This window comes from Littorina saxatilis, linkage group LG1 (assembly GCF_037325665.1).
Source record: "Littorina saxatilis isolate snail1 linkage group LG1, US_GU_Lsax_2.0, whole genome shotgun sequence".
Lineage (NCBI taxonomy): Eukaryota > Metazoa > Mollusca > Gastropoda > Littorinimorpha > Littorinidae > Littorina > Littorina saxatilis.
The window spans coordinates 21,846,792-21,866,751 of NC_090245.1; the positions used below are offsets into that span (position 1 = coordinate 21,846,792).

General features: G+C 43.3%; 1 protein-coding gene and 1 long non-coding RNA gene across 3 annotated transcripts in view; one reads left to right on the forward strand and one right to left on the reverse strand.

Annotated features, from left to right (window-relative positions):
* Positions 1-19,960, reverse strand: part of LOC138964636 (uncharacterized) — a 546,641-nt gene that overhangs the window by 152,383 nt on the left and 374,298 nt on the right. The window lies entirely within an intron of this gene.
* The window catches only part of LOC138964802 (uncharacterized), a 210,941-nt gene continuing 190,981 nt past the window's right edge, over positions 1-19,960 (forward strand). The window contains exon 1 of the long non-coding RNA XR_011455219.1: positions 1-77. This is a non-coding gene — a long non-coding RNA (uncharacterized lncRNA). The remainder of the gene's footprint in view (positions 78-19,960) is intronic.

The window sequence follows — 19,960 nt, forward strand, 5'->3', positions numbered from 1 at the left end:
TGTGTTTAGTCGCACTGCTGTATCATGAACTGATCTTTTTTTGTCGCGTAGTTTTATAATTTCCTCTGTCATCCATGGTGCGTCTTGATCGCGAACAGTTATTGTCTTTACTGGCATGCATAGTCTTGCGACACTTAACAGCTTTTCGGAAAATGACCTGGCAGCTTCGTTGACAGTGTGTAGCGTTGCAATGTTCATCCAGTCGATTTTCCTCAATTCGATAAGGAATTTTTCTTTGTTTAATTTGGAATAGTTAAATATTGTTCTTTTAGATGCAGGAGTTTTATGTATGTGTTTCTTGATTGTCGCACATGGCACAGAATGGTCGCTGCAAATAGGGGGTAGAACGTTAATGCTTTGCACGATGTCTACACTCGAGGTAAGAATAAGGTCAATGCATGACGATGTTGTTTCTGTAACGCGGGTCGGAAGTGTAACTAGTTGTTGTAGACTGTTTAAAGTGATAATATCAAGAAGATGCTGCGACGGGTTGTTTGTAAAATCTGAATTGAAATCACCAAGAATAATAAACATATGCTCTGAAGCGGCGACATTTTTAATTGACTGATCGATGAGTTTCCAGTATTCTACATTAGAGTTAGGCGGCCTATAAAATGTACCTATTAACAGCGTATCCTGGTTTAATCTAGTTTCAACCCATACGGCCTCAAGCTGGGGGATCAGGAGGTCATGCCTTGGTTTGCACACAAGACTGTTTTTCACGTATACTGCTACCCCGCCGTGGGGGTCGTTAGGTCTGTCTTTACGAATTGGGGGGTGATAACCGTTAAGATGAATGTCGTAGTTAGAAGTGGTCTCCGAAAGCCATGTCTCTGAGATCGTTATAATATCGTGGGTACTAGTCTCTGTTTCTATTATATCTAATTTGTTTCTGATACTTCTAGCATTTATGTGTATAACAGATAGCTCGCTAGGTTTCTTAGTTCGTGGCGGTCCAGGGTTCGGGTGAATGTCGCCAGCAAGGCAGATCAGATAGCTGGCAAGGTTAATAAGTATTATATAGGAAAGGGATACGCTAACTGGTGCAATGTGGGTAAGTTGATTACGTGGTTTAATAGATTCGGCTTGTTGTGTCACATTCTTGGATGGGGCTGCCTTTCGACCGAGTAGATGCGATTTAAAGAATGTTTGGTTAGATAAACAATGGAGTAACAACGCAAGAGGACAGCCTTCTTTGCCCATAAAAAGCAATGCGAGAAAAGAGTGAATATTTGAAATATTCAAAAAGTCCAATTTTCTATTGGACAGGCCGACCGCTATTGAGTGATAACCCCCGATTCTGGCCCTGTAACAAGCTAGTGATACAAACATTATGTCACAGTTTCGCTAAGGAACACAAAAGGAGACGGGGCCAGAAGCGGTTGCGATCGTTTACACTGGTCTCTAGGAAGAAGCACACTCTTGGACGGAGAAGGAAATGTCTCTATCAGGAAAGGAGAAAGAGGACAGTTGAGTGAACAGAGCAGAAATATCGAAGTTCTAAGTAGGAATGACATTTTTAGGATTACGTTCAGTGTATAAATTGGAACAGAGCGATATGTCTATGTGAAAAAGCAACTTTAAAAGAAAAAAAGTAAATATAAACAATAAAGAAAACTCGCAAAGAACCAACAGAAAGGAGAACAGCAACAATGAAGTACGATCACAGGACAACTTATGACTTTATACAGAACACAATTAAGAAGGAGAAGAGGAAAGAATAAAGAATAAGTCGGTTTTCAGACAAAGTAGAGTAAATGGATACGATGGTGATAGAATTATCAGGTAAGTGAATAGGTCACACGAATGGCTGTGAAGACATTCTACGTCAAATACACAATATTGCATGTGTTATACAGCAGGGTGAATTATGAGTAGCATTGAATTTGGCACAGCTATGTACATTTGAGTATTAAATTATGAACACAAGAGTTGGACGACGTGGTGTAAGTAAGTTTAGTTGATGTAGCCTATACGATCATGAAAAATGAGAAGATAAATCGAAGCGAGCATGACAGGGGTGAAGACATATAAACAAAAGTACATGCATTCACTATGAGACTATATATACTTGTATTACAACGATGTTGGCAAAGCTTTGGATACATTACATGTTAACAGTGCATTGACACGGCAAAGTCGAATCTAAGTATTGAAAGCAATGAAGAGATTCGCACACAGGCATGCGTCGAAACACGACGGGTGTCCCCGGTCGTTCACATCATGCACATACATGTTTGTTTGTTTGTTTGCTTAACGCCCAGTCCAACACGAAGGGTGATATCAGGGCGGTTCCGTCCGTCGTGATGCTGTCTCAAACAAGAATGTATTCCGTTTGGTTGGATAAAAACATGTTGAACGATAACAAGTTAACAAGGAGAAATGCTGTTTTTACAGTGTTATATTTATATGATACCTTATCGACTATTAAACCGGCACGGTTGGCCTAGTGGTAAGGCGTCCGCCCCGTGATCGGGAGGTCGTGGGTTCGAACCCCGGCCGGGTCATACCTAAGACTTTAAAATTGGCAATCTAGTGGCTGCTCCGCCTGGCGTCTGGCATTATGGGGTTGGTGCTAGGACTGGTTGGTCCGGTGTCAGAATAATGTGACTGGGTGAGACATGAAGCCTGTGCTGCGACTTCTGTCTTGTGTGTGGCGCTCGTTAAATGTCAAAGCAGCACCGCCCTGATATGGCCCTTCGTGGTCGGCTGGGCGTTAAGCAAACAAACAAACAAACAATCGACTATTAATGCACAAGTTATACAAGTTCTTCTCTTTCCGAGATAAATTTGTTTGTTTGTTTATGGATGTATAGATCTAAAAACAGTTATTGTGTTGATGATCAGCATACCTGCTTTCGGCAGCGACACTGATGGCCAACACCTCCCCCCCCCCCCCCCCCCCCCTCGCCCTTAACACCGAATACAACCAGCCGAATTGCCGATCGATGCGCACCAAAGGGCAAAGGAAGTTATTGTTTTGATGACTGTCGTTAAGTGCCCGCTGTCTGTGCGGCGATTCAGATGGCTCGTAGTTTTTTGTCTCTGCGTCTTTCTTTCTTTTTATAAATACTTTGCCCCCAATCCCCCCTCCGTCTAACCCCCCCCCCCCCCTCTCCTCCCTTCTCAATTCCTCCTGTACACAGCCTTCCCATATATGCTCTGGAAACTTCGATCGATCCAAAAACAAGGTGAGAAAAGATAACGTTGTGAAAATGATGATAAATCGCTTGCTACTCTCTGCTGCTGCGCTGTTGTAAATCCTTACCCCCCCCCCCCCCCCCCCCCCCCGCCTCTCCCTCCACTTCTACCCTTATGCCAAGCAGTGCAGCGTTACGCATATAATTTGCCTCCCAAATTGCCCTTTTCCGGTACTTTCACAGCTCCAGAGATCTCCCTTTAGATCCCCAGATTGCACGATTTGGAATCATTTCTTTTTCAACAAGAACAATGGGGGGCGAGAAGGGGGATATGTTCTCCGGCTTTTCTCTCTCTCATGAATTCATGATCTCATGCCTGAGTGCAAAGAAAAAGTGTGTTTGTTGATAACTGTTCTTATAGTTCGTTGTCGTTGCACCAATGTTGATGCCAGACACCCTCTCCTCTTTGCTTCATTGCACGTATTTCACACCGAATCCTCCGGGTTTATTGATCAATACAAACAGAAAATGACGAGAGAAAACTTGTGTGCACCCATAAATGTCCTCATTACAAGTGTCTGTGCGCTGATGTTGAGACAAGATACGAATTTTTCGTCCCTCCGTCCCACTGTCTCTTATCTTGCCGAACAGAATCGACCAGCGCGGAAACACAACAGTTCTGATGACAGATTACGACGCATTGTTCCTCCGATCGCCACCGTTATTGCCGCCTTTCACTACGCCGATTTCGCTGTTAGGTGTTGTTTGCCCCCCTCCCCCCGCACACACACACGCATACGCGCGCACACACACACACACATAATAACACACACACACATAAAATCACACACACACGAACGACACTTATACACACACACATAAAATTACACGCGCACACCCACACACGCACGCACGCGCACACACACACGCACGCACGCACACACACACACACACACACACACACACACACACTCACACACACACACACACACACACACACACACACACACCTATAGCCCTACACCGTAAGGACCCAATTTGCTATCAAACTCTCAACTTGCCGGAGTAACCATTCGGTGGAAACAGGCAATGTGGACCCGAGAAATGGATTTGATGACTGTCATTACTTGCCGTTATCGCGACAGTGATTGTGCGGTGCCAGACATCATTGTTCTGGCATTGTGCCCACTTCTGCACCAGTCTCTGATATTGCAATACTTACCCATCAGTGTAAATAAGCCCCCCCTCCTCCCTCCTAAAAAGGCCAACAAAAATTAGGGTCGGTAGGTCTGTTCCTGTTTGTTCTTTTTGTGGGTTTTTTTTTAAATGTTTTTAATATTTATATGCACAGGCGCTTGTGGCATTTTAATGGCCGGAAATCGTGTCAGCTGTGTCACCTGGATGTCGAAGAAGAGTAGCTTTTCTTGTACAGTTTGCAAAATCAAGTTTTTTTCATTTGAAAAAAAAAATTGAATGGTCAAAAACGTTTTAGTGTCGGGAGGAAAAAGTAGGGTCGGTCTGGGAATCTACATCGATTGTTTTCTTGCCCTTATATGGTGTGTTGTTTGCGTGTTGTTGGGGAAAAGAGAGAGAGAGGTGTGGGAGAGAGCAGTGTTAACATGTAGAGCTGTGTGTGTGTGTGTGTGTGCGTGTGTGTGTGTGTGTGTGTGTGTGTATATGTGTGAGCGTGTGTGTGTGTGTGTATGTGTGAGCGTGTGTGTGTGTGTGTGACAGAGAGAGCTAGGACACACGAACACTTTACAAACGCTCTTTTTGTCATCCCCACCTGTCCTACTTACACTTTGACTGGTTTTCGACCCGATTTACTCAGTGTAGAAGGGGGTGGGGAGACAACAACTGTCTGTATTGCTTGTCGGTTCAGCCCTCTATCGCGGTGTGTCGTGCTCGACAAAAAGAATAATTAAACACTCTCTCCTCACCACACACTTAACTGCCTGTGAAGGGTTTGGATCGATGTGAGAAATGAACTGTCTGGAGAAACGAAGACCATCCTTTTGTTCGGATGACTCACGGCTATCATTACTGACCTCCGTCCTAGCTCCAATATTGAATGACCAGCAATTTGGAGGAGTGTGTTTTTCATCTTGCAGTGACAAGGGCTGGCTAAATCACCCCTTTACTGCAAAATTAGTGGCGTACAGGAAATGACTGAATAAAAATAAAATAAAAATACAAACACCCTGTTGTTTCGAGTGTTTTAGGGAGGGAGAATCGGGGGGGGGGGGGGGGCAGGCGGACTGAGACAGACAGAGAAATGAAATGCAGGATCCTTTACTTCATTTCCTGTTCTTCCCTATCTCATGGTGGCGTTAGCTTGCACACACAGTCTTTTTGGTTCAACGCAAATGCTAAAACCAACATATTGCTTCCCACCGGTGTTAATGCACCTGTTCAGGGTCTCAGGCATTATTCAGCTGCGCAAAAACAAAAGTTCGTGGACATTAATATTCACTTTCTGTGACTAAGATTTCTGTCCTGACACATTCTTGTCCGGTGTATTGGTAGTACTTAGTGTGTTAAAAGACGTGCATGTTGTTTTCTGACGTGTTAAAAGATATGGATGATGTTTTATGATGTGATGTAAGGGGTGCATGGATTTTGTTTGTTTGTTCTGTTGTTGTTCCCTACTTGCTGGTTTTGTTTACTGTGGCGAAAGTAAATAGAATTAATAGTGTTTTAATACTTGCTGGGGAAGGAAAAGGTTTGAAACAACCAGGCCTGACATCGATGTGTCTGTCTGTCTGTCTGTCTGTCTGTCTGTCTATCTGTCATTGTGTGTCTGTCTGCCTGTCTGTCTGTCTGTCATTGTCTGTGTATGTGAGAGTGCGTTCAGTTTTCCTAGCGTGGTACATATTCCACAGCAAGTTTCGGAGAACAAGTCAGTCAGCAGATTTCCAAACTACATTCTTCAGCCTTTAAAAAAAAAAATTGTAAACGTATTCTTGTTGTATTTACTTCACGTCAGATCAATTATCCCTTGGTTGGATTTTCCCTTTGCGAGCTGTTTAACGTCCCCGGTTATCAGGTCGATCCGATTTATTGCATCCTGGTTGAGTAGTGTGTTTTTATGGATGTTTTATTTTCTTCGTAAGCAATCCCCGCCGAAGGGATGTTTTGATTGGCTTGTTTGGTGACACCTTTATGTGGGAATCATTCAGATCTTGCCCTTCATGCCATCTTCTCCCCAATCCATACCGAAGCCCGCCATCCCCACCCCATCCCTACCACTCCCTCCTCGTTACACTAACAATGTTTTTGTATTGCCATCTACGGAAAATATCCTTTTTCTTTTCTTTTTTTACGAGCTGCATGCCTCTGTTATAACATTCTTGCTTTCATCATCTTCTTTGCGCGTTATCTCTTCCCCCCCCCCCCCCCCCCCCCTGGCCCTCCACTTTTCGGGCTGAGTTTTACTACGCTAGAAACCAATGTTGTTGTTTTTCTTTTTAGTTGTTTCCTTCTGCTTCTTCTTCTTCTTCTTCTTTTTCCTTTCCCTTTTCTGTTTCCTTTTCTCCCTTCCGAAGCTGTTTTGACATCCCTTGCAGGTTTCTCCGCCACTTGTCCCCCTTCTTTTCCTGGCAGCATAGGAATCAGAGTTTGATGTTGGAGAGTAGGTGTGGATTAAGGGAGATTTCAGCCAGCCCAGAATCCATAGATTGCCTGGCTACAGAGGGGCGGCATCACGTTCATGTGATGCTCGATACACCGCACCCTTCCCAATTCCAAAATACAGACCCCCGCCGATTGTGTGTGTGTGTTGTTTGCGTGCGTGCGTGCGTGCGTGTGTGTGGGTGGTTTGCGTGCGTGCGTGTGTGTGTGTGGTTTGCGTGCGTGCGTGTGTGTGTGTGTATGCGTTTATGCTTGCGTGTTGTTTGTGTGTGTGCGTGTTGTTTGCGTATGCGCGTGCGTGCGTGCGTGTGTGTGTGTGTGTCATTGAATCCTATGTCTGGGGGTTTTAACGACAGATCGTGTGTGTGTTATGGCCTGCCACGCCTGAGAAGAAAGTTTTTATTGTGGTGTTTTTGTGTTGTTGATCTCAGGCTGTATTTCCCTCCTTGTTCGCTTTTTATTGCCACTCCCACTCATTTTGCCCCCGCCTTCAATCAGCATCTGTCTTCTTGTCTTTGAGACTTCGTTGCTCTTCTTGTGTCTCCTTGCTGTTTGTGCCTATCTGTCTGTCTGTCTGTCTGTCTGTCTTCCTGTCTCACTCAGTCGCACACACATATATATATATATTACCGACACTGTCATATATATCTATATATATATATACGACTAGTGTCTGTCTGTCTGTCTGTCTGTCTGTCTGTCTGTTCGCGATGCACGGCCAAAGTTCTCGGTGGATCTTTTTCAAATTTGGACACCGTATTCAGCTACACCCCGGACACAACCTCATCGATGAGATATTTCAACACGTGCTCTCAGCGCACAGCGCTGTGCGCGCTGAACCGATTTTGTTGTTGTTGGTTGTTGTTGTTGTCGGGATCCACAACCAGTAACTCTTCCTTATCTTCTCCAGTGTTTTCAGCCGCGATTATCTCCCTTCCTCCGTGTGGCGTCAATCCATATTCCCGTTACTACGTCACGATTGCACCCGTAAGTTGTTCTTACTGTAAAAGTAAAAAGGTCGGATCAATTTATAGCCACGCGAAAAATACACTGTCATCTATCTCTATATATTTATAGATATAGATATACATATATATATACGGCTTCTCTGTGTGTGTGTGTGTGTTTGTGTGTGTGTGTGGGCAACACCTGTGGATTGTAGAGTTCTGTTTGTGATGTGGTCTAGCGGAATTGGTATGTCAGTATGTTCAGGCCTTCCTTCGAGAAGCCATAACAGTTAATCTCAATCCCGTTTGAGTGGATTTCGCCTTCAAGGTGATTGTGGTGTTTAGGCACTCGGTTACATTTGGCGTCGTCGACTGAATCATTTTTGTGCTGTTCCCATTCCACCTGGGAGTGACCTAAGTTCATTCAAAGGGGGTCGAGTGTGACAGGGAGACTAGATATAGATAGATATATACGGCTTCTGTGTCAGTGTCTATGTGTGTGTGTGTGGAGGCAACACCTGTGGATTGTAGAGTTCTGTTTGTGATGGGGTCTGGCGACTTTCGTCTGTCTGTATGTTCTGGCATTTGAGAAGCCATAACAGATAATATGGGGCTTAGAAATAAGCTCTAAAATTCTCAATCCCGTTTGACAGGACTTCGCCTTCAAAGGTGATTGTGGTGAACCGCCACGCTGGCTGTCTCTGTCTTGCGATTCACCCCGGCGAAGCCGGGTATTCCTCTAGTATATATATATATACGATTAGTGTCTGTCTGTCTGTCTGTCTGTCTGTTCGCGATGCACGGCCAAAGTTCTCGGTGGATCTTTTTCAAATTTGGACACCGTATTCAGCTACACCCCGGACACAACCTCATCGATGAGATATTTTAACACGTGCTCTTAGCGCGCAGCGCTGTGCGCGCTGAACCGATTTTTTGTTTGGGTTTGTTGTTGTTGTCGGGATCCACTACCAGTAACTCTTCCTTATCTTCTCCAGTGTTTTCAGCCGCGATTATCTCCCTTCCTCCGTGTGGCGTCAATCCATATTCCTGTTACTACGTTACTATTTTTAGAAGGTCACTGCACGTTACTATTTTTAGAAGGTCTCCAGTGTTTTGCGCGTTTATCTCCTTTCCTTCGTGCGAAGCCGGGTCCCAGGCGCAGCCTGGTATTTGGCTCTACTTCTTCCCGGCGAAGCGGGTAATCATCTAGTATGTATATATATATATATGCACGAAAGCATGCATAAACGTATGCCTGCAGAGCGCGAACGCAGACATTCACACACCCACGCACACGCACACACACACACACACACGCACACACACACACATGCACACACACACACACACGCACGCACGCACGGGGACACACACACAACGCGCGCGAGGAGTAATTATTTGTGTCTGTTTTGTCCACTTTAAAGGCCGATAGGTCGAAGTTTTTGTGGATGTATTGTTTTGTCCTGAATTAAACATTCAAATACATTTCTTGTCTTTTTTGTATTCAAGGACGATAGCTTTACGTCAATATGGTCTCACAACTAGTCATTGCTTATCTACTAATACTCTACAAAACACAAGTAAAACAGAGAGAGAAAGATAGAGAGTTAACTCCCGCATCAACCGCTCTCCTACTCGCTTTCACTTCTTCTTTTATTCTGATTTACATCAATTTGTTGCACTGAATAAGTGTCACCTTACAGATAGCAATCACAGTGCATTTATAAAGGTCTTTAAGCGGTGAGGCCTTACATTTTATAATTCGGTTATTATCGCCGCTTATGCCACGAGTATAACCCAAAGAAAGCCTTCCTGCCCGGGGGTTATGGATGGCTCAGCTAGAAGCCGTGTCAGTTTCCGTAGCAGATGTGCAGCCCGGAACATTAGAAGCCCCGGGGATGTTACTGGTGGGATGGGTTCATCATTAATTTAGTGTGATGAATTGTGTCTCCCTGGCCCTTACCTCCCCCTCCTCTTCCTTCTCCCTCCCCTCCCCCTGCCGACACTGTCATATAATTTATCACTTTCCCCTTGCTGATTCTCTCTTTGCGTATTCTCTCAACCCAAACCTGTATCGTAACAGCAGCACGATGCTTCTCTTACTCTCCGCCTTTGTCTTTGTCTTGAGTTAATAAAAAAAATCTTCAACATACCTTTGAAAATAAAATAAAAATCTTATCTTATCTGTCTCTCTCTCCTGCTCTGTCTCTCTCTTTCTCTCCCCCCCCCCCCCCTTGCCTTGAGAAAAAGAGACTCGCCAGACGTGCACTAAGACACTGTAGAGAATCCCAGGAAAAGCCTGACGAACAATTGTATTTTATGCAAAAGCAAGAGTATAAAGCTTTACTACACGCAAAAGAAAGTGAGTACAAACAGGAACATGTGCAGCGTTTAGAGGCTGCAATGCAAAATCCTCAAGATTTTTGGAGTGAAATTAGAAAGTGCAGGCGGTCAAAACACAACCAAGTGGACATCCCAGCTGAAAGCTGGTGTGACCACTTCTCTAGGCTCCTTAACCCAGGTGCAAGCGACACTCAACCGTGTGAACAACCTGGACAGTTGCAAAACTTGGCCTTTGATTGTTTACTTGACTCTCACTCTGAAATCACAGAAAGCGAGGTTCAAAGTGCACTCCGAAAACTGAAAAGTCGGAAAGCTGCATGTCATGATATGGTCATAAATGAGTTCCTGAGGTCGACGGAGAGCGTCTTTCTTTATTTGGTGTTTAACGTCGTTTTCAACCACGAAGGTTATATCGCGACGGGGACGGAGAGAGTAATTATTCCCTACCTTGTTAAACTTGTTAATGCAATTTTCAACAAGGGAGTCTTCGCGGAAGAGTGGACTAAGTCAGTCATAATACCTTTATACAAAAAAGGCGACCCAAACAATCCTGACAACTACAGAGGAATATCTTTACTGAGTACATCAAGCAAAGTGTTCACATCGGTTTTAAATGCTAGACTGACTGAATGGGCAGAAACCAATAGCGTTATCACTGACGCACAAGCCGGGTTTCGGCAAGGCTATTCGACCATCGACCACATATTTACACTGCATGGAATGATAGAAAAACATTTTCTCGCAGCACTAAATTGTATGTTGCTTTTGACAAAGCTTTTGACACAGTCAACCATTCAATGCTTTGGACAGTACTCTCAAAGACAGGAGTTCAAGGTAAAATGCTTAACATGCTTCAGAGTATGTATGCTAGTGTGACAGGGGAGGCTACCGCTCCTTTCACAGCAGACTCTGCACCCGAGTTGTTGGCCTTTAAAAGTCAACACCGGTGTATTGTAGAATTCTGTTTGTGATAGGGTCTGGTGGTTTCCAATTGTCTGTATGTTCATGGAAACCTTCGGGTTTGCATAACAGTTTTTATAGGGCTAACAAATAAGCCCTAACATTTTCAATCCTGTTTGATTGCACTTCGCTTCCCGAGGTGATCGTACTTTTTCGGCACACGGTTACACTAGCATCAAGGCATGTGTGCGATGCATCAGTAGTGGAGACATTTCAGACTACTTCAGCAGCCTCCAGGGCTTAAAACAGGGTTGTATTTGCAGTCCAATTTTATTCACGTACTTTATAAACGAGTTAGCTAATGATGTCATGACTAAAGGAAATCATGGTATTCAGCTTCTGCCAAACCAGATCGAGATCTTCTTAATGCTGTTCGCGGATGACTTGGCGTTGTTGTCCTCCACAGTATGGGGACTACAGAACCAGTTAAACCTTCTATTCGAGTCCTCTCAAAGACTAGGACTAAAAGTAAACACTGAAAAGACCAAGGTGGTAGTTTTTCGCAAAGGTGGCCACCTGTCAGCAAGGGAAAAATGGACTTTGGGAAATGAGAAAGTGGAGGTTGTTGGAAAATACAAGTACCTGGGACTAAACTTTTCAACAATGCTAAGTTATAATATTGGTACTGAGGACTTCGTATGCAGGGCGAAGAAAGGCACTATTGAAATTCTCAAGGCCCTTAAAACCAATGGGTGTCATTCGTGCGCTGTATTCTTTAAGTTGTTCGATACACAGATCGTTCCTTCATTATTGTATGCAGCAGAAATATGGGGCCACCAGAACAATAAACAGATTGAGAAAGTTCACCTCTTTGCCTGTGTCACGTTTCAATAGATCACAGAAGGTGATTATGAACGGTTAGTTACTGCTAACTAACTAACTAACTAACCACACCACGATCCACTCTCGCAGTCATACAAATAGATAGAATCAACAAAAGTATAAGTTTCAGACGCCTGTTTATTTACTATCACGCCACCTCCCTCGAGACTTCACTCCAAAATATGTTTTTACGTTCAAAACGTAAAAAAGGGGTCACTGACAAAAATTGCCAGTTAAAGTTTAGAAAATTATAATAACACGCTGATCCCGTGTATAGATAGGAAAGTTACTGGTCTGCCTAAAAGCGCGAGTTATGCAGGTGTCACACACCCCACGTTGTCACCACTCAAATAAAATCACAAACATGAAAGATGACTAGGTGGTAAATAGGGTGCAATGACATGGTACACTTAGCTTTTTGCCACTGAGTGGGCGACCCGTAAATAGTTTATCTCCACAACTGCTCCGTTGATTGAAGTGCCGGCTGGCGTGGAAACGAAGCAGGGATCAGTGGAGATATCAGGCGCCTCACTCAGTCGCTGAAGGTCCTCCCCGTAGTTACCATAAATGGTAAGAAATGTAGAATGGTGGGACAACAACAGCGACAGCAAACCATCAGAACGCCAGGTTACAGCATACAGAAGTCCCGGCTACCGCATACCCGCAATACCGCAGACATACGTAGATAGGTAAGAAGGCTGCAACAAAAAGCATCGGTGCACTAAACATTCCACGCTACCCTTCACACTCCACCTTTAAACATGTCACCCTTCTATATTTCATAGAGCACGTGGGCCTGCACAAACGAACTTTTAAAAACAACAAATCAGCTATTTTCCTTCCTTCTCTCCATATCTGCAAAAACCATATACAGATTATTATTTTAGCGTCAACAAAGAGCAAATTATGCGCTAACCTGGAAAGAACAACAGAGAGTATTTCATTCCACAAACATAGACTCGTCAACAGCGTTAAATAATGATTTATTACCTCAAAAGCCTAATGTAAGTAGCTCTCCTTTAAGCGAATCCGCTTCCTTTGTGCATGTATGGCTTCCGTCCGTCGACGAATTTCCTGCCACACCCCCTCTTGTGCTGAATTTACTTCATGCGTTGGAATTTCTCCCCCGCTCAGCCAAGAAACCTGACGCCTCGTCGTCAGCCAACATGTAAACAGCGAAAGGTGGTCTCTTCTTGAAGTTCCTAAAAGCCCTACTGTACAAGCAGAACGGCACGTTGATATAAAGTGATGTGTCTAACGTGTTGAAAACCATCAAACTCTTTGGAAGAAGACACCGACCCTCCTCTCTCGCTGCTGATGTTCAAGTGTGTCGTTTCATGTCTCTCTCAAACAACCTTGAAAACATCACGTGACTCCCCGTGTCACATATCCAGTTCAGTCAAAGCCGATTTTGCCCAGACAGCAAAATCACCCACGTGGAACCCCTGCAAAACGAAATCCCCGTGCTCAGCTATGCTCTGTCAGCTAAACACAGCCCGTTGCCCAAAAGCACAGGCGCTTTCCATCACAATTTTAGAAAGGCACCCCACAGAGTGTTCCTTTCTCAATCCATGTCACTAGATCGTGACAGCCTGTAAGTTGTTTATAAACGTACCCCCGTCGACCCCCAACGATACGATATACGGCGAGCTAGGAAGATATCCACTTTACGTTGATGCTGCTGCAAAATGTGTGCAATACTGGTTTCGGCTGTTAAAACAACCATGCTCTCGACTCTCAAAGATGGCTTACCTGTCTCTTTTGAACAATCACGACAGAGGGCAAACAAACTGGGTTACACATGTCAAAAACCTTTTGTGCAAGTCTGGATATGGTTTCGTTTGGTTGTGTGCTGGGGTGGCAGATGAAAAGTTGTTTCTGGGAGACCTGAAGGAGACAATGAGGTACCAGTTTTCACAGGAATGGTTTACACGTCTGTCAGAAAATACACGCCTTGAATTTTACCACAGTTTCAAAAGTTGTATTGGGCACGAAGAATACCTGGACATGATTCATGTGAGCCTTTATAAAGTTGCTTTGTCCAGATTTAGACTGGTGGTCTCCCCATTCAATGTTTGTTTGTTTGTTTGCTTAACGCCCAGCCGACCACGAAGAGCCATATCAGGGCGGTGCTGCTTTGACATTTAACGTGCGCCACACACAAGACAGAAGTCGCAGCACAGGCTTCATGTCTCACCCAGTCACATTATTCTGACACCGGACCAACCAGTCCTAGCACTAACCCCATAATGCCAGACGCCAGGCGGAGCAGCCACTAGATTGCCAATTTTAAAGTCTTAGGTATGACCCGGCCGGGGTTCGAACCCACGACCTCCCGATCACGGGGCGGACGCCTTACCACTGGGCCAACCGTGCCGGTCCCCATTCAATGCCCATCGACATCGTTACTCTCACTCTGACACCAGTCGTGACTGTCCTTTCTGCCCGGATACTGCTGAAGACGAAAGCCATGTTGTTACATTTAGTCAAGTTTTGACTAAATGTTTTAACATAGAGGGGGGAATCGAGACGAGGGTCGTGGTGTATGTGTGTCTGTCTGTCTGTCTGTGTGTGTGTGTGTGTGTAGAGCGATTCAGACTAAACTACTGGACCGATCTTTATGAAATTTGACATGAGAGTTCCTGGGTATGATATCCTCAGACGTTTTTGTTTTTTCGTTTTTTTGATAAATGTCTTTGATGACGTCATATCCGGCTTTTCGTGAAAGTTGAGGCGGCACTGTCACGCTCTCATTTTTCAACCAAATTGGTTGAAATTTTGGTCAAGTAATCTCCGACGAAGCCCGGACTTCGGTATTGCATTTCAGCTTGGTGGCTTAAAAATTAATTAATGACTTTGGTCATTAAAAATCTGAAAATTGTAAAAAAAAAAAATTTTTTATAAAACGATCCAAATTTACGTTCATCTTATTCTCCATCATTTTCTCATTCCAAAAACATATAAATATGTTATATTTGGATTAAAAACAAGCTCTGAAAATTAAAAAATATAAAAATTATGATCAAAATCAAATTTTCGAAATCAATTTAAAAACACTTTCATCTTATTCCTTGTCGGTTCCTGATTCCAAAAACATATAGATATGATATGTTTGGATTGAAAACACGCTCAGAAAGTTAAAACGAAGAGAGGTACAGAAAAGCGTGCTATCCTTCTCAGCGCAACTACTACCCCGCTCTTCTTGTCAATTTCACTGCCTTTGCCATGAGCGGTGGACTGACGATGCTACGAGTATACGGTCTTGCTGCGTTGCATTGCGTTCAGTTTCATTCTGTGAGTTCGACAGCTACTTGACTAAATGTTGTATTTTCGCCTTACGCGACTTGTTTTTTATTGCCTCACTTACGATGGCATCAGGCAGAGATATATTGGCAGAATACAGTATTTTTCAGACGATATTTGCTCACTTGTACGCTGGAGGATCAGCTTGTATCCTTTGCAAAGTACCTGTTCTTGGCCTCACGAATGCGACAAAAAAGACTTGCAGAAAACGAACCGCTCACGTGATTCTCGCGTTCCCTGTACGAACATATATATCATGCTCTGGAATCATTGATGCATTCCCCGTAACAAGAGATTGTCTTGAAGATGCCGTAAACGTGAACTCTCTGGCATGTTACAACCTCTTCTTATTATGCATTTCATCTCGGAAAATGTGTGCGTTAATTGGTGTGTGCGTGTGTGTGTGTGTGTGTGTGTGTGTGTGTGTGTGTGTGTCACAGTGTGTGTGTGTGTGTGTGTTTGTATGTGCGTGCGTGCGTGCGTGCGTGTATGTATGTATGTTTATGTATTTACGTGCGTGCGTGCGTGCGCGTGTGTGTGTGTATGCTTTTGCTATCAAGCATATGATACCTACTGTAATAGTTTCATGCATTTGTTGTATGCATTTAATGACTGCTTCAGATGTGTATATTTGCATATAATTTGCTGTGTGTGTGTGCCCACACACGTGTGTATCTGTATGTGTGTGTGTGTGTGTGTCCGTGTCCGTGTCCGTGTCTGTACGTGTATATCTGTGTATGTGTCTTGGTGTCGTTTGACAATGTTTGCTTAAGTTATATTATCTTTCCAAGCTATGTTTTCATGATTATGTCTCAACATTTGGCAGGCTCTTTCTTTATTTTGCCTCACTTATTTGCATGTGTAGGCTATGTTTAAATCCCAATGTATCTCACCCTTATTAATTTCGTTTTATGCACCAATTTCATTTGTCTGAAAATTGTCACCCCGCGGGTTAGGGGGAAGAATTTACCCGATGCTCCCCAGCATGTCGTAAGAGGCGACTAACGGATTCTGTTTCTCTTGTTACCCTTGTTAAGTGTTTCTTGTATAGAATATAGTCAATTTTTGTAAAGATTTTAGTCAAGCAGTATGTAAGACATGTTTAGTCCTTTGTACTGGAAACTTGCATTCTCCCAGTAAGGTAATACATTGAACTACGTTGCAAGCCCCTGGAGCAAATTTTTGATTAGTGCTTTTGTGAACAAGAGACAATTGACAAGTGGCTCTATCCCATCTCCCCCCTTTCTCCGTCGCGATATAACCTTCGTGGTTGAAAACGACGTTAAACACCAAATGAAGTAAAGAAAGATATGAAAATTGTCAAAATCAACTCATTGATTAGAACAATAAAACATCCATCCATCCATCTCTTCTCCCCCCCCTCCCTCCCCCCCCCCAATGAAGTAAAGAAAGATATGAAAATTGTCAAAATCAACTCATTGATTAGAACAATAAAACATCCATCCATCCATCTCTTCTCCCCCCCCCCCCCCCCCCCCCCCCCCCCCCCCCCCAAGTAGAAGGCTGGATCGGATAAGAACACAGGACTCAATCGTCTCTTCTCCTCGCAAATCAATACTCGCTGTACATTTTCTACTTCAGGCCAAGAACAAATAAAGGAAATAATAAACGGATCTCTTGCGAACTTTGCATATATATAATTATGTCGGGCCTCATCTCCCTTATACCCTGTCCTCATCAACATCACTGTTCCAACACCATAATGGAAGGGGGAATGTTCCAAAGAGGAACAACAAATGACCAGACGTGAGCCTGTTTACAAGGATGGAGAGAGACGAAGGAGAACAGTGGTGTGTGCGTGGATGTCTATCTGTATGCCTGTCGGTCGGTCGGTCGGTTTCTTTGTTCCGTAAAGCAATGCCAACGTCTTTTTTGACTTCAAACACAAAATGGAAGCCATATTCAGTGCCTTTGTTATAGGATTTGGATAGATGTTTTGAACACACCCAAGCCAAGAATCGTGCGGTGGAGGCATGTTTTTGGAAGTCCAGGAACGCTCGATATATAGCTTTGAATATGCGATGTGAATATTCACTCGTTCGCCGAGTGTTGAGTAACACTGACATTACGAAAGCGTCACGTCACGAAAACAAAGTTTTGACTTCAGACCCCAGCTGTTGTATTGCATTGTTGTTTTCTGGGTTGTTTTTTTTTAAAGGAGGGATCGAAATGGTTGGTTTCTTATGACAATTTTGAGAACTGACAGACGGCTTGCTGGTGAAAAGTTCATTTAATTATTTGGCATAGTTTTGGAGCAATTTTGAGTAAATCGTCAGAAAACTGTCCAAAATGGCGCCTTAGGTGTGTTAACTTTCACATTTAACGCATGAGAAATTAGTATCAAAGTGGTTAGCCATGACAAGAAGGTTTCCTGTTTTGTTACACCGACGGCAAAGACTAGCATTAGCAAGAAACTGATAGTTATTTTAGATCAAGAGTTGACTTTCAGACTTTCTTTTATGTTAGGAACTGACATTGAAGGGTTTAAAGCCTCCGAGCATGTTTACTGAAGGATCCAAGCTTCCTGTCGTACCGTCGAAAAGTCGGTTGCTATCTACAGAAGACCAACCACAGCTTAGCACAACGTTCGCACAAGCCGACGCCTTGCCCTTGGCTACCTTAGGGGAAAGGTCCGTGAAGGGCAAGGCATAGTTATCGTTGTTGAGTCACTTGAGAAAAAGTGACTCTATGTAATCGGTCAGTGTTAGTCTGTCCGGCCGGCCGGCCGTAGACACCACCTTAACGTTGGACTTTTCTCGGAAACTATCAAAGCGATCCGGCTCATATTTTGTTTAGTCGTGACCTCCAATGACCTCTACACTTTAACGATGGTTTCGTTGACCTTTGACCTTTTTCAAGGTCACAGGTCAGCGTCAAAGGAAAAATTAGACATTTTATATCTTTGACAAAGTTCATCGGATGTGATTGAAACTTTGTAGGATTATTCTTTACATCAAAGTATTTACATCTGTAGCCTTTTACGAACGTTATCAGAAAAACAAGGGAGATAACTAGCCTTTTCTGTTCGGCAACACACAACTTAACGTTGGGCTTTTCTCGGAAACTATAAAAGTGACCGGGCTCAAATTTTATGTGAACGTGACTCCCAGTGACCTCTACACTTTGACGTCTGCTTTGGTGACCTTTGACCTTTTTCAAGGTCACAGGTATGTCTTGAAGGAAAAAAATTGAAATATCATATCTCTGAAACTATTCATCAGATTTGATTCAAACTTTATAGGATTATTCTTTACATCAAATTATTTACATCTGTATTGTGTTGTGAATAGCAATTTCTTCCTGTCCATCTGATGCCTCATATAATATTCAGAACTGCGAAAGTGACTCGATCGAGCGTTTGCTCTTCTTGTTGTTGTTCTTGTTTTCATTTGTTTAAATATCATGTATTTACAATATTGTCCGCCACATTACTCGTTTGTTTCTAAGAGCACATTATTTTATAAGTTTATCTTGTTGTGCTCCCTTAATTACAACTTTCAATTACGGCTTTGTATTTATGCAACTGAATAAAAAAAACTGTTTAAACCAAGGGCAAGGCATGCGAAGCTGAAGAATATCGTTTCTACTGTTGAAAATGATACGACATCCTGCATGATGAAATTGAGATGTAATATCCTCAGTGGCAGCAGCGGACCACACTCTGTATGAAAAAGTCAGGTTGTGGTACGTCTTGAAAGTAGAAGGCTACATGTAGATATAGACTTCTTTAAAGCGCGTCACAAGTTAATGCCCCTAATAAGTTAAGATGTTAGGACGTAAATCCTCATTAGTTTTATACCGACTTACTGGTATAGTGCAGGTACAATCATGGATTGGTTCTCACGATATTTTTACGTAAGTGGGGAGGGTATTGTTTAAAGAACGTTCTACTGCGTGGAAGCAACATCCCAACAGCACAAAGACAAATATTGGGCGAGGTGCTTGTACCTGCTGTATTGGGAGTGTCGTAGCTGATAATTCTGTTGACATGACTCGGCCTATCACAATAATCAGGCCCTGGCGGGTCTAGAGTTTAACGCTCATGGTAGAATTTGTCCTGCTGAGCTGGCATCAAAATCCACACTGTCTATCTCACTCTGCAGGTTGGAACTGGTCGGGTGTCGGAATTGGTGGGAGCACAACTTGAATATCAGGATTGTTTAAATGTGGGTGTGGGTTCTTGGTGTTGGAATCGGTGGGAGCAAAATCGTCAGAAGTGTTTGAAGGACATTTTGATGATTTTGAGCGTCTCAGCACATGACACGTGTCGAAAATCTGGCAACAGCGCGACAGGTCATGAGACAGACGTTATGCAAATTTCACTTTATCGCAAGTCGGTTTGTCATTGCAGAATGATGAAGTTACAATTAACTGTCTGCTTATATAGTATGCACGCACGCACGCACAAACACACACACGCACACACACTCGCACTTACGCACGCGCGCACACACACACACACACAAACGCGCGCGTGCGGCGCGCCACCTCGAAAACAAATAGAAAAATAAAGACAATAATTTTAACAGTGAAGAATTGTATTGAAAAGCGAAAAGAAAACTCCATTTTGTTAAATGAGAATTCTCTCATTGTGTTTAAAGGCTGCCATATTCGTAGCGTTCATTAATTAATTCATATTGTTTACATGTGCCAATAATGTTATAAAACTGTACCTAAGGGGATATAATAACGATTGGCTGTAGCTTTCGAATACAGAAAAAATTATTTCAGTATTGCAAAGTGGTGTTGATAGTGTCGAATGTAAACAGAACAGTCTCAAAGTGAAAGTGGATG